Source organism: Megascapheus bottae, chromosome 22 (assembly GCF_031878675.1).
Source record: "Megascapheus bottae isolate mThoBot1 chromosome 22, mThoBot2.hap1, whole genome shotgun sequence".
Taxonomy (NCBI): domain Eukaryota; kingdom Metazoa; phylum Chordata; class Mammalia; order Rodentia; family Geomyidae; genus Megascapheus; species Megascapheus bottae.
The window spans coordinates 31,488,628-31,504,783 of NC_143530.1; positions in this window are offsets into that span (position 1 = coordinate 31,488,628).

The following is a 16,156-nucleotide window of genomic DNA, read 5'->3' on the forward strand; positions in this document are numbered from 1 at the left end:
GTGTGTGTTACACATACTGGTTCTAGAACTTGAAGTCACTGAGCACTGTCACTGAATTTTTTCACTGAAGACCAACACTACCTCTTGAGCCTCTACTTTAAACTTTCTAGTGCTTAATTGGAGGTAAAAGTCTCACAGACTTTTCTATCCAGTCTGGCTTCAAACCACAATTCTTAGTCAGATCTCAGCCTTCTAAGTAGTAGGATTACAGTTCTGAACTACTCCCATCCAACTCTTATAGATATTTTGAAATTCAGATTAAATGATGTTCTTACAACTGTCTTCTAGAATGTTAGAACTTATTCCTCCTTTCTAACTGTATTTTGGTAGCTCTTATTCATTCATGCAAATGTCCCCAGAATCACAACCAGAGATTTGAAGAGTTTATTTGTAAATTCAACTTCCTCTTCCTTGCTAATCTGCAACTGCTATTATTTGATAAACACTGTGCCTTTTCCTGAATTTAATCTTTTTTTAAAATTTAGAGTCAGGAAGTTTTTTTTATTGTAACAGCCAAAAGAAACCAACAACCAAAGTTTATAATAAATGCTTGATTAATATTTTGGTAGTGATTGGGTAAAAAGATGGATAAATATGGCTACACAGTATCTCTACAGAGAAATTGTAAATACACACACACACATACACACATACATACACACTGAATTTCAGAATGAGTTCTGTATCCATGCAAAACACTTAGTAGAGTACTTTCTCTAAATGCAAGTGAAAAGAGTAAATTCTAACTTTTGTCTAAGGAAACAAGTATTTATAAAATGAAATAATCATCACACTATCACATAGTATTCTCAAACAAAATAAAAATAGAAATAAGTATGTACTGTTTCCTTTGAGAATATAAAAGAAATCAACGATATATAATTGGTATTAGTATAGTGATGCTTTGTCATTATTATTTTACATTTGTCTGTGATGATTTATAAATGTTTCATTATAGAAGTCATTAAGGAATTCCTTAGAATCCTTATTTCCATCTTAGAAGTCATGTAACAAAGGCATTTTCATTTCTAAATTAAGAACTGGAAATGTTGAAAGTAGGTCACATTTAGTTTCTGACTCCAGTACCATGTCAGGTTTCTTGAGAAAGAAAAATATTTTGGAATTGCTTTATCTCTTTTAAACCACATTTTAATTGTTGGATAAGTTTAGTAATTTTCAGTACAAATAAGCTCTGCCAGGAGGAGAGAAAAAGAGAGATAGACACACATTTGAACAGATAAAGATATGAAAATATAGAAATATATTATGTTGGATTGTTTATGTATTATGAAGAAGAGGACTTGAAGATGGAAGTAGGTAGGTATCTGCTTAGTAGTTTCTGGAAAGCACAGTATGCGTGATTTGTTGCTCTGCAAATACATTGCTCATTGTAGGTGCCAAGTTTTGTGAGCTGTGTTTGGTAAAGAAAGCCTGCAAATGGTTGTTGATTTCTTAGTTTCTCTGTTTCATCTGAGCAACAACTGACTTATAGGTGACATGGAAAACCCTCACACTTGATTTGTTTGTCTTTTCAGTCTTTGCAGTAATAGGCACAAGATGGCAATTTCTTATAAATGAACTCTAGAAATTCCCCAACGAATCCACCCAAACTGGACAACCCATTCTCTGCATGGTAGTCCTAGAAAAGAAGTTCTAAAAGGTATTTCCTGGGAAATAAATGCACTGCCATCTTTGGCTTGTCTTGTTTATGGGTGTTTAGACAAGGTCATCCTTATTAATGTGAAAATATTATACACTCATTATTTTTTTTAACTTGGAAATCTACTTTCTAAACTTTTTGTGTTATCTAATGACCATAAATGTTGGACTACTGATAATGACAGACTTATTGTTAGACTAACTGGAGTGCTTATATTACATAGATATTTATTTGAATTAGGGAAGAAAAGAGGGGCAACAAAATGGTGAGAACAAGGAGCAAGGGTGTAACAGTGATACACACAAGATAATTGGTTGGTAATGAACTGTACAACTTGGAGGATGGAGGAAGGGAAAGTGGGAGAAAAATATGGGAGGGGTAACAATGTCCAACAAGGAACATACTCACTACCTTAGGAATGTAACTCTAACCTCTCTGTACATTACCCTGACAATAAAATTATTTAAAAAAAGAAATTCCCTGTAAGCATTGTTTGCTATCAATAAGATATAGAACCAAGCCAAATGCCCCCCAGTGGACAAATATATCAAGCAAATGTGGTATATATACACAATGGAATTCTATGGTTCCATCATAAAGAATGCCATTGCCCCATATGTAAGGAAATGGAAGCCAAGTAACATAGGCTACATGGTTTCCCTCATTCGTGATATTTAGAACATGCCTATAAAGCTACAAGGCATCCTAATCAAAAATACACTGGGACATGATAAATTAATCAGGACTCTAAGCATTCACACCATGAGACCATAGGAGGATATTCTAAGGCAAAGATCACAAGGGATAAATAGCTATGTGAATATGACCACATAAAATGATGCTTATCAAAATGAACACCAAAAAGTGGAAACAAGACAGTCTTATTTTGTATTTTATTAGCTATATGTATATTTTTTTTATTTGATGAAATTTTTCTTCTCTTTTTCACCCTTTTGTCATTATTTTTTTTCTTTTTGTAACTTTTGTCTTGAACCTAAATTTATATGATTTGGGGACAGGAAGGAGATGCATAGAAATGGTGGGACAAAGTTGAACTATAGTGATAGTCACTGGGCACCATGTTGGAAATGAACTATACTATCGGGGGGGATCAGAAAAAAGAGGGAGGTAAAGGAAGTATACTCAGTATCTGACTTATGTAAATGTAACCCCCTGTACATCACAAAATTACAATTAAAAATAAAAAGAAATCCCCTGCAAGTGGGAAAAGACTTAATGCTGTCTAATCAAATGTTTTCCCTGAGCCCCTATGTATATAAGAATAGACCCTAGACAAGGGGACTGTTCATTTTACTTGTGGCCACTGATCGAGGCCTTTGTCAGTTTTTTTGTCCATTAGATTTTTCTCCAAATGCTCTGTGACATGCTCAGTTCAGAGTGTACTCCTCCTTGGCGATATTTACATTCTATGGAAAGTGAACATTTTGTATGCTATGATAACCAGCTCTGGTCTCATGACCTTTACTGGTAGCCCAGATTCACAATGCTCCTGGAAAGTCATAAATGGAAAGATTCACGGCTATCCCACCTCTGAATTTATCCCTTCTTCAAATACTCAGACGTGTTTTGACAATCAAAGACTAGAATATAGAGTAAATGATTTTGAAAAAAAAGTGTTGGAAAAGTATGTTTTGGAAAGGAAATGTTTAATCTCTCCCACCCAAAAACCAACTTATTAAATCTGGCATGATGCCTATTTATTTATATCTGTCTATGAATATAGATCAATAAAATCTCTCTCTGATGTATGTCCCTGTGCATACAGCTGACCTCTATATCTGATGGTTTCCCATTGTGTCCATCTCCCCAACTACTCGAGAAGAGAAGCAGAGGCAGAAGGATTGCTAGTTATAGGCCTGAGAAAAGCTGAGGAGATTCTACCTTAAAAACAAAATACATGTAAAGGTCTGTGATATGGTTCAAATGGTGAAGTGCTTGATTAGTAAGCTTGAGATCCTGGTTTCAGCCTCTAATTTGGCAAATTAAAAAAAAATGGTTCCAAATATGTAGAGACTTTTTTTCCCTGTTATTCCTAAATAAAGCAACATAGCAGCTGCTCTTGATTGCATTTCATTAGATAACATGAGTAACTAGAGAAGATTAAAGTATATAGGAAGATTAAGATTTGTTTTTCTTTTTGGTGTAGAGGGAGGGGTTTGAACACTTCTTAGAAAGTGCTTTCTCCATCAATGTCTCTGGTCTTTTTATCTGTATTTTGTTTATGAGAGAGTCTTGCTAACTTTGGTCAGACTGCCTGAAATTTGGGACTCTCTTGCCTCTGTCTCCTAGGTAGTTAGGATTACAGGCGAGTTGCCACCATGCCTGACTCTCAGTTATTTTTCTTTTTAATGTTTTATTGTTATTATAAATTCAGTGTACATAGGGGTTTCAGTTACACAAGTCAGGTAAAGAGTATATTTCTTCTTGAACAATGTCATTCATTCTCATGCTCTCTCCAGTACTTTTTCCTCCCATGCCACCCACAAATTATATATTTCATTTTCAACATAATATCTAGTGAGTACCACTTTGTAGTTGTTCATGTTGGCTCTCCATTTTTGTGCCTCCCCTTCAAAGATACTTTATGTAAGTGACATAACATGGGCATCTGTGGATTTTCCCATCCAGGGAAGGTGAGGGTTCAAGCCAAACTGCAAAGGATGCTGAGGGGACACTCTATATAACAGATAGGGAGAGGAGTCAGAGAGAGAGAGAAAGAGAGAGAGCAGGGAGGAGGGAAACAGACACAGATGGCATCTTGCGACTGTTGAATGTTGAACCTGCCCACATCTTCCTCATTCAGCCAGATTATAAACTCTTACAGGCAGTAACTACATTTCTCTTCCACCCCTCTGCATTTACAGCACAGTTGTAGCCATAGAGCCCATGCTCCATAAATCCCCACTTAATGACTGGAAGCGGGACCATATCTGACGGTATCCATTTCTGTGCCATCACAGGCCTTCCAAAAACACCATGGCTGCTTCTGTGGTTGCTGCAGGCAACAACTCACTGTAGCCATTCTTAGTGATTCTGTCACGTGGGAAGTAGATGGTCAACCTCCTTACCACTGAATGCTCAGGATCTGAGGACACTGTGGATTCCAGTTGGTTTGAATCACCAGCTGGTTTGTCCTCGCTTGTGTTCAGTGTGGGGCGATGCTAATAATATTTCTCCTAAGTATGTTTGGAGGCAATGCAGAATCTCAGGAAAAACATTCCCTACAGTGTTCCATCTGCTACCCTCTATGTGGAAATCAGGCCCAACAGTTTCCTTATTGAAGGGGATGAATGGTTGACCTGTTTGCTTCCTGCTAGAAATGAGGAAGAACACACAGATCCTTCACTCATCCTGCACCCCCTTGGGCAGAGTGCCCTGATTGGAGCACAGGGGGTTAAAAGCTTTGATTTTTCCCCTCTGTAACCGGTTAGAAGTACACAATCCATGTCAACCATCATTTAATTTATTTTGCTTTGTTAGATGGTGGTGTTAATTAATTTTGCTTTGTCGCCTCGCTTTCCTCTTGATAACATCATTCTTTTTAATAGCAATGGAACCTTGCAAATGTCAAACCGCCTGCCCCAATCACAACAGGCTGCAACAGAAAAACACATTAGAGTTTGGAGGCACCACAAATAACTACTTTAGGAGGAAAAAATGTAATAGCTGTAATTATGTTTGTGCCTGCCAGTGAGCCACCCTCCTTTCCTGTGCACTGTGCGCCCACTCTCTCTCTCTCTCTCTCTCTCTCTCTCTCTCTCTCTCTCTCTCTCTCTCTCTCTCTCTCTCTCTCTCTCTCTCTCTCTCTCTCTCTCTCTTTCCCTCTCTTTCCCAGTTTCCTTAATAGATTTTTGCTGTACCTTAAAGAATAGCATCTTTTGTCAAGTGTTTGGTGGTGGTCTCTGCCTTTCCAAACATCGCTTGTTTCTACCTGAGTTGACCCAGGTGCCTCGTGCTTATGCTCCCTGATGAACCTGTGTTCTGATTTTTCCATCCTTGAGGTTTTTTATTGACTTGCCTTTGAAAACAGAATCCTGTGTGGTCTCCATAATTTGCAAATTCATTTTTATTTTTCATTAACGTCTATTTGTAATCCCTAGCCAGGCCTTCCTGTCTTAAGATCACCAAGAGATCAAAGCACCACACAGAAGAACCCAGTGGTGTCCAGTGCGTCCTGCGGGTTCTCTAAACCCAGTGGGCCATCTTGAAGAGAAGGAAAGAATCTGTTGCTTCGAACCCTCATCTACAGAGATCTCAAGCCATTCCCTTGCTTTGTGCAACTCTGTCTTCCTCTGTATTTCAGAGGCCTCTAAGAATGATGAAGAGACAATTGCATGAATAAAAGGAAGTCTGGGCTCTTGGGATATTACTGTGGTCCTCTCTCAGGTTGCAGCTCAGGGGATTTACCATGGAGTGCTGAGAAGTAAAACAGTTCTGGCAGTCACATGGTACTAGAAAGAAGTACTGTTTCCTCCTTCAGACATGACGTTAGATGAAAAAGAATACAAGGAGAAAGGGGTCTTCTACATACATGTGTAAATGAGGTCGTGTGTGTGTGTGTGTGTGTGTGTGTGTGTGTGTGTGTGTGTGTGTGTATGTTTCCTGCCTGACTTATAAAGTGATCATCTCTGGATTTGCCAGACAGAGATCATGTTAAGATAGGATGCCACCTGAGAAAGAATCAAGTCTCTATAGTTATTTTAATAGAATAAGAGAGGAGAATTCGTCTGTCTGCTGACACAATCACTGTGGGAACGGTGGCAGGACAGACTGTGGAGAGCTGAGCTTTGAGGCACATAGACTTGGAGGGAGGTTATGCGAACCATGAGTGATCTTAGAAGTTCTCCATTTTCTTGGCTGCTTGATAGGGGACACTTACTTTGTGGGAATTTAGAAATAACATCAAAAGGAAATGGATGCATCTGTCATGACTCTGAGTATTTTGATTGTTCATTCATGTCTTCATTATTTAACTAACAAGTAATTAAGAGGCTTAGACAGCTCATTTTTGGGAGATTCAGCTCACAATCAGATAAACTCATGACTTTGGAGCTCTGGTGAGTATTCAGGAACCCAAAGACATCAAAAATACCATCACCATAAAGCAAAAGAAGGATTATTGACCCACATTCACCTTTAAGGACAAATATCCAGTGTCACAATGACCTCTGAGTAGGTCCTTCAATGTCCTCTGCTCCTAATTTGTTACTTTGGGGCAAGTCTTTGATGCGTGACCCTCTGGGAGACATGGGTTCCAATCATAAGCAGTATACAGAGATACATTTTATAGTGGTGCTGCAAATATTGCCTTTATAGATATTGACATTTACTTGGAGTGCTCTGTGTTAAGTTTCAGTAAGAGACTGAGTGTATTTGGTATGTAAGTCCATCTGACATTGGGGAGAAATGGTCAGGCATTGATGATAAGCTTGAGAAGAGGACTGATGATCATCCCGGCACGTCTAATAATCAAGTTCAAGAAAGTTTACAGCTATGGAATCAAGAGAACACTGGAAAAAGAGGAGGTTTATATCCGTAAGTGCTAGATGTAATGATACAATGAATCAGTCTGTGAGGACTTTTGACTTTCCTATTGAGGTATTTTTATACAAGCTGTGGGTGATAAAGATTTTGAGTAGTGGGGTGATACAATCAACCCATTATTTCATGTAGAAAGGTTTTGAGAGCCACACAAACTGCATAGATAATAGATGCGGCAAAATATGAAGTGGTCTGTTGCTAATAAAGTGTAGAAATTGTGGAGGTCACTTTGAAAGATGAGGCTATTTGGGGAAATATAATCATTCTAACCAGAAGGCAATGGAGAAGGCACTGGAGACAACAGACATGGTTAGAATCCTGCAGATCACACTGGAGTAGTGTCAGGATCAGCTCTGCCACTTTGTCTCTGGCAATTTGCCTCACTGATTCTCTATGCCACACAGGCAAGTATCCTGAGTTAATTTGAATAGGATATGTCTAGTTCTCTGCACAGCACATATTCTGTACCCAGAAACAACCCAATTGTGGCTTCTGCTGTTCCTTCAGTGTTTACCATGGATAAATATTCCCTTGCATTTATTTTGTTTTTGTTATCCTTACATAATTGCAAAAAGGGATTCCATATCAACATGTCACTTTGTGAGTTCAATGGCTCTTGATGGATGCAACTCCTTTCCTCATTTATTAAATATAGGACTGTCATCTCTTCTCTTGATTTTTAAAACTGAAACTGAAGCATAGAAAGGCAAAGCAAGTCACAGATTTTTACAACTAGTACAACTGGTTTCTAAATTGAATCCAAAGTTCCTTTTTTTCTAGGACGCAACCCTACTTCTCTGCTTCCATTAAGCAACAAAGTATGGTTTATCACTCAAAACAAACCTACTTTATGGTGAAAAACTAAAGCCATTTCCTTTAAAATCAGGAAGGAGATAAGGATGCCCACTCTCTCCACTCCTCTTTAATATAGTATTAGAATTCCTAGCCAGAGAAATAAGGGAACAAGCAAAAATAAAGGGGATCCAAATAGGGAAAAAGGAAGTGAAACTTTTCCTCTTTACAGACATGATTTTGTATTTAACAAACCATATAGACTCCACTCCCAAGTTGCTTGAGGTGATTGAAAATTTTGGCAAAGTGGTAGGGTATAAAATTTACCCTCAAAAATTAACTGCTTTCCTGTATGCCAACAATGAGAGTAGGGAAGAAGCAACCAGGAAGCAACGTCTTTTGCAATAGTCTCAAAGAAAACATAGTACTTAGGAATTAACTGAGAACGGAAAGGACCTTTACGGTGAAAACTTTAACAACCTGAAAAATGAAATTAAAACAGAATTGAGGAAGTCGAAAAACCTCCTATGCTCCTGGATTGGAAGAACTGACATCATGAAAATGACTATCGTGACAAGGGCAATCTAATACAAAATTTCATATGGAGTAATAAAAGAGCAAAAACAATTCTTAGCAGAAAGAACAGCAGAAGAGGAATATCAATAGCAAACTTTAGACTCTATAGTAACCAAAAGAGCTTGGTATTGTCACAAGAACAGGCCTGAGAACCAATGGAATAGAACTGAAGACACAGAAATCAACTCACAAACCTATGGCCACTTAATCTATGATAAAGGAGCTAAAAAATAGGATGGAAGAAATACAGCCTCTTCAACAAGTGGTGCTGGCAGAATTGGTCAAGCACCTGAAGAAAACTAAAGTTGGATCTTTCTACGTTACCCTACACCAGAATTAACTCCAAATAGATTAAAGATTTTGAGGTAAAAGCAGATATCTGGAGAATTTTATGAGAAGCAAAAGGAGATACACTAGGTCTTGTCACAGGTAGAAACATTCTTAATAAAGACCCAGAAACACAACAAATTAAAGAGAGATTGGACAAATGGGACTGCATTAAACTTCAGATTTTCTGTATGGCAAAGGACATAGCTACCCAGTAAATAGAAAGCCCATAGAATTGGAGATCAGCCATACAACAGACAAGGGCCTCATATTTAAAATATATCTACAGCTCAAAAAAATTGAATCTCTCCAAAACAAATCTTCAAAGAAGTAACCATCCCACTAAAAGGGGGACTAATGACTTAAAGAGAGACTTCTCTGAAGAGGAAATAAGAATGACCAACAGACACATGAAGAAATGTTGCATATCTCTGGCCATAAAAGAAATGCAAATCAAAACCACTCTAAGATTCCATCTCACTCCAGTTAGAATGGCCATGATCAAGAAATCTAATAACAGCAGATGCTGGCAGGGATACGGCCAGAAGAGATTGCTACTATACTATTGGTGGCAATGTAAACTCTTTAAAAACTATGGAGAGGAGAATGTCTGTTCCTCAAAAGAGTAAACATAGAGCTCCCTTATGACCCAGCAATCCCACTCCTTGGCATTTACATAAACGTCCAGAAACAAGACATGCTAAAGCCACTAACCCAATGATGTTCATTGCAGCATTATTTACTATAGCTAAGATATGGCACCAACCCAGATGCCCCTCAGTAGATGATTGGATCAAGATGTGGTACTTATACACAATGAAATTCTATGCTGTTATCAGAAAGAATGACATAGCCCCATTTGTAAGGAAATGGAAAGACTTGGAAAATATCATATTAAGTGACATAAGCCAGACTCATGTTTTCCCTCATTTATAATAATTAATATACATCTAGGACTCTCCTAGGAGAGGATTATAATAGCTCAAAATCTAGGTACATAAGTTTATGTAGGATGAGACTTAATCAAAGGAACTCTAGGATATGGAAACAAGAGCTTTATCTTGTGTGATTGTTGTTCTTAATATACTATGTTATTTCTCTTCTTTTTTGCCCTTATGGTTAATCTCATATTGTTACTGTATCTGACTTTGTTACCTGGTATATTGTATATAATTTATTTGTTTATTTTAAATAGGAAAAGGAAGGGGAAAATGATGATTGGGAGGGGCTGGGGAGGAAAATGGGGACAAAAACATGAGAAGGAGTATCAATGTGTGAGAAGTAATGTACCTTCTACATGGTCAATGTAACTGTAATCCCTCTATACATTATCCTGACAATAAAAATATTTTTAAAAAAGAAATCTATGCTTAATAATCAATTGGAATTAATGTAGAGTACAGACATCTCAAATTAAATGTCTTAATTAAATACGTCTGAAAACCTTAATTTAATGTTGTATCAAAAGCTCTATGCTCTCAAGACATCTCAATTTTCAATGAGTATAATGATACTTTATTCAGTTAGTTTTGGCAGTAAATGGAGCATGTAGCTTTTGTACTCCATAATTTGAAATTAAATATTTTATTATATGAAAATACCACAAACAAGATGATGAGTGGGAGTGGGGGGAAGGGAAATGGGGACCAAGACATGTGAAAGCGTATCAATGTATGGGAATTAATGCACCATCTATCTGGCAAATATCATGTAACCCTTCTATCAATTACAATAAAAAATATATGAAACAAAAGAAAATACCACAAATTCAAAAACATACCATTTAATTTCATGAACCAAGTATTTATCTTAAGATAGGCATTAAGATTTGATAGAGAGAGAGAGAGAGAAAGAGAGAGAGAGAGAGAGAGAGAGAGAGAGAGAGAGAGAGAGAGATGTGCATATGCATGTATATTTAAAGCATATGGGATGTAAATGTATACATGTATGTATATTTTTGAAAGTAGTTATTGTTGGCTAACAATAATTTTACTTTTCAGAATTAAAGACACCAGAAAATTCTCTTAAAAGTATAAAATAATCCTATTTCCTTTTGAGAAAGAAATCTCACGATAGGACAGAAATATAGATAATAGAAACACGTGTCACAGAAAGACAGAGAAAATTCTTATATTTTCTGAAGTTAACTTCGTGTTATTATGCCAATTAAAAAAGTGCAGCCAGCCATTGTGGTGCATGTTGTCATACTGGCACTGGAGTTGGAGGCAATCTAAATTATATAATAAAAGCTTCTTTCTAAAGACTAAGGGATGGAACTACAGCTCAGTAGTTCCTAGCTTACAAAAAGATCTGGCTTATATCTCCAGAACCACAAGAAATGCAAAAGACTAAAGAGTAAAGTTATGCATGTATAATTAAACAATGTATGGAGAATTTACTTGCTATAGGATAGTTCCCTCCCTCCTCTTTCTTCTTTGTATGATCTATTAGATCATAATACAAAAATAAATATAGAATTGGACATAAGGGAATTAGAGATTATACCTAAGATGTTGGGTAATTTATATGAACATCCTGAAAAACAGACATTCCTTCCCCACTGGCTCCATAAGAGCTTTGATGTTTGGTATAAGAACACCAGGACATGAATTGCAAGAAATAACAAAATCCTCAGGATCTGGATCACAGAAAAATGTGATCAAATAACAATCAAGCACCACAAATTAAAAGAAAAATTGAATGCATTCTAAATGTGTGTCATTTGTGTCATCATTTATAGTTGGAATAAAATGACAAAGCATGCACATGATTTGAGAACTTAAAGATACACAGTAGAAGCTATAGCAGATATCAATACTTAGATTTACAAAAACCTTTCCTTGCAATGCCATACTGTGCAATTAATTTAAATAGACTGGTTGATCTGATTGATAGGGCAGCTACGATATTTATGCATGATGGAGAATTATTTTTTGCTCTGAGCTTTATTTTCTTTTTCTTTTTTAAAGGTTACAGTCTACTAGAAAGCTAAGAATGATGTTTAAACATGGCTTTCTGGGCTCTTATCTCTGAGAGACTGAATTTGAGTATCTCCTAGGAGCTACATATTTGATTAGGAAACTTAAGTTGCACTTCAAATGCTGCTACATGAACATTTCTCTTAGCTTATGCGAACAGCAAAATTACTAAGAAAGGTGCCTGGAGTCCTCAAGGGTCCCAAATACTCCCCAATGCAACAAACAAACAAACAACAACAAAAATTAGCCATTTTACTGTTCAAGACCTCTGTTCCCTTAGTTAGACCCATCTTGGAAACCTGTCTTTGGAAGTTCCACACTTGAGTTAAGCACCCCCACCCAAATATTTTCCAGCCTTGCTCCCTCCTTTTCTACTCTCTCCCCAGGAATTCTGCAGCCACATGCCATATATAACAGACAACTAACACTTCTCAAAATTGACCGATGTATTGTACATCTTAATAGACAGAAATGATCAACGGCACATGGACAGGACTGGACTGGATCTGCCCGGCCTTGCCGATACTAAAGCAATCGTACAGCAGCAGCCAGAATGAGGAACGCAGGCAAATTGGCCAGGTTGTCTTTCGTAATCAGTTAAGGGATATTAGTACACATTTCTCAAATAAAAATCATTACCTATCATTTAACAACTCCCATTGTGATTAGGTTATTTGTCTCGCACAAAGAAACACACAAAAGAACTGTCCTTTGTCAGAAAAGATGAACACTTCCTGCACAAAACAAGTTGTCTTGAAAATTCAAAAATATGTTCCATTTAAGAGGATATGCCAGGCTAATTCATGGAATGGTGAGGTCTTTGGTCTTTGGCCTTTGTACACTTTTTATTTCTCTTCTTCAATTTTATTCTCTTAATTTCCTTTATTATTAACAGAGAAGAAAATTCTCAACCCCTCTCTCTCTCTCTCTCTCTCTCTCTCTCTCTCTCTCTCACACACACACACACACACACACACACACAAACACAAACACACACATACATACAAGAGCCTGTTATCTATTATCCTTGTTCCAAATTTTGCTGGTTCTTGGTCCCCAGGGTTGGAAGTCAATATGTTTGGTAATGACTTTTTACAAAGAAAAGGGAAAAGGAGCAGAGATTGGATTTCAAGTGTTATGATAAATGTGTATCTGAACTTTCATCTGGGTCTGGCTTAAAAACTCAGCATCAATTGCATAGGAAGGCATATCTTTTGAGAAACGGAAATCTGACAGAACACTAAATAAAACTCTCTACACACATGCACATGTGTGTGCAAGTGCGTGCACACACACACGAAGCAATTGGCAATAACCTGATAAAAATTCGCGAATTGTTTTTGCTCAAATAAACAGAAAGCTGTTAATAAAAGAGTTTTCAATCCATATGAGAATTCCAAGTTGCTGATATTCATGCTTTAAAAAATTTTATTGTTGGGATAATATATAGAGGGGTTACAGTTACATTTGTCAGGTAGTAGGTGCATTACTTCTCACACATTGATACCCCTTCTCATGTTTTGTCCTCTCCTTCTCCCTACCCCTCCCGATCATCTTGTTTCCCCTCTTTTCCTTCCCTATTTCAAATAAACAAATACACGTATATACAATATATCAGGTAACAAAGTCAGATGTTCCTCCTTATTTCATTGATTTATTAAATGGCTTCAAAATAGTTCTATCACTTACATTTTTTGCCTATCTTGGTGAAAATAAATGAACAGGAGTCTCTTATATAAATATAAATACATATGTATTTATATAAATGCTCTCAAAAATCCACTGGCCAAGGGAATTTTAAAATGCAAAGTGTTTTTGAGACACATAACACAATGAGAAAATCATTTTTGTAGTATGGGGGAAGGGAGAAAATTTTGCAGTACTTCTTTTAAAAAGGTAACCTAAAATATTAGAAGTGTGCAAATTTCCCAGGTTTTGGCTTAATGTAGTAAACTCAGGAAGTACACTTTGTTAAAATGAGTGCATAGGTTTTCTTCATCAGAATCTTCACAAATATGTGTTCCTTCTTTATTCAAAAATGCTATACCTTGTTATCTGATATATTGTATATATGTTTATTTGGTTATTTGAAATAGGATAGGGAAGGGGATAAAACAAGATGAGGGGTGAGGGCGAGGGAGGGTAATGGGGACCAAGACATGAGAAAGGGTATCAATGTTTGTGAAGTAATGCACCTTCTATCTGGTGAATACAATGTAACCCTTCTATTAATTACAATAAAAATATATGAGAAAAATGCTATAAGAAAACTATGCTGTGTGTGTGTGTGTGTGTGTGTGTGTGTGTGTGAAGTGTGTTCATACATACATTTTATCCATGGCATGAGCTGTCTGTTATTTCAGACAGTGACAAACCATGTAAAGGTCATCCCATATCATTATGTCACATCACCAGTGTCATGGTAGGCAGTTCTGTTATGTCAGGACAGTCTAAGATTCACACTCCAGAGCACATCTGTCACCAGATACCTTGCCACCGTACGCACATGGGTACAACTTTGAACACACTCTTATTCCCTAATTGGAAACTATGTTTTCCAATATTTGAACCAGCTTGAAACTTCATGTCTTTGTTAAATATCTTATTAGAGCTAAAATGTTCAGGAGTAGAGTGGAAAATTCCTTTACTGGTTCACATATATTTTTTTCCACTCAAATCCTAAAGCCCTAATGCTTCCTATGAATTCACAGACAAAGAACCCCATGGATGGGGGGGCTCATCCATTCCTGTATCACGCTTAACAAGCTGATTGCTAGCTGCTCCTGACTTTGGGGGGGGATTCTTACAGAACCTGTAGCAATTTACATCACTTGGGCTGTGACTTGGAACTGGGGCAGCTAGGAGAGAGGATTGAGGTGGCTGTTTTCTGTCCCAGGGCTAAGACTTTCTTGTTCTGCCAGCCAGGCATATTGCACCACAGCTGACACCTGGCAAGATGCTTAGTTCCACCTTCTCGGCACTGCTAGCTGTGAGAATTCAGGTCATTCAACCACTAGTTTGTTCCTGTTTTAATGGGGGATATTTGGAGGTTTGTCTGGGTACACATTGACATAGTAATTCAAATAGGAAGAAAAAAATAATGTCATCTCAAACTGCTAGACACACTTGTAAAGAGAACACAAATCATAAACTCAGCCAAGCACTCACCAGATGTCTCTGCTCCAATCCGGAAGCAAGCTAGAGTAGAGCAATGACACGAAAGGCCCTTAAGCTCCTGCTGTAGCTTTGATATTAATTAAAAATTCAGCAAGGGAAATCTCAGGTTCTTTAAAGGAATGCTTTCTCTATTTCCCCATCTGAGGGTGAATGGTTATACATTCTATTTTATGATACTCATATTGATGGTTTGGGAGAATGAATTAATTGTTGCGGGAACCAGTGTGTAAGTGAACACAGAAGGAAATCACACCCAAAGAACAATTAAATGAGATAGGTCAGATGATCAGGGTTGAATATACTCCAGTCGACTCTCCAGGTTCCTTTCTTTCTGTAGAAAGGAAACTCGGGAAAATCACCACTTTCCCAAGGATTATTATTTAAGTCTACAAGTGCATTCAAGTGTTGAAGGTCTGGAAATCAAAATTGAAATGACTTTAAGGGAATTAAGAGTTTCTTCAACTAGCTCTTGCCATAATTCAAATTACCTCATGCTTCTATTGCTTAGAATTCCAATACTATGCATGTTTCTTCTCTGAGTCAGTTTAGTGGATCGAGGCAGATTTGAGGGGGGAGGTAGGGTACAGTACTGGGATTTGAACCCGGGGTTTCAATTGAGTCATCATTTCAGTTCTTTTTGCCTTGAATGTTTTTCAGATATGAATTCATGTTTTTTTTTCTTGATTTTTTTTCTTTTTACTGAATTGCCCTGAGACCATAATCTTCCTGCCTATGTTTTCCAGGGAGATGATATGAAAAAAGTGTGTCTTGCTGTGTTTAGCTTATTCTTTGAGATAGAGTCTTGTTAACATTTGCCTCCTCGAGCCTACCATGCTCAACTCAAACTCTGCTCCCTAAGTAGCTCAGATTATAGGTGTGACTGACTACATCAGGCTAAAGTGTATGTTTATTTTTGATTGTTATTACAAGTGTGATATACAGATGGGTTACTGTTTCATAAGTCAGGTAATGAGTACATTTCATTTTGTACAGTAATACCCTTTCGTTCTTTCTCTCCTAGTTTTCACCTCCCATTCCCACCGCAAGTTGAAGTGTTCATTTTCAACTAGTTTCTGCTGAATAT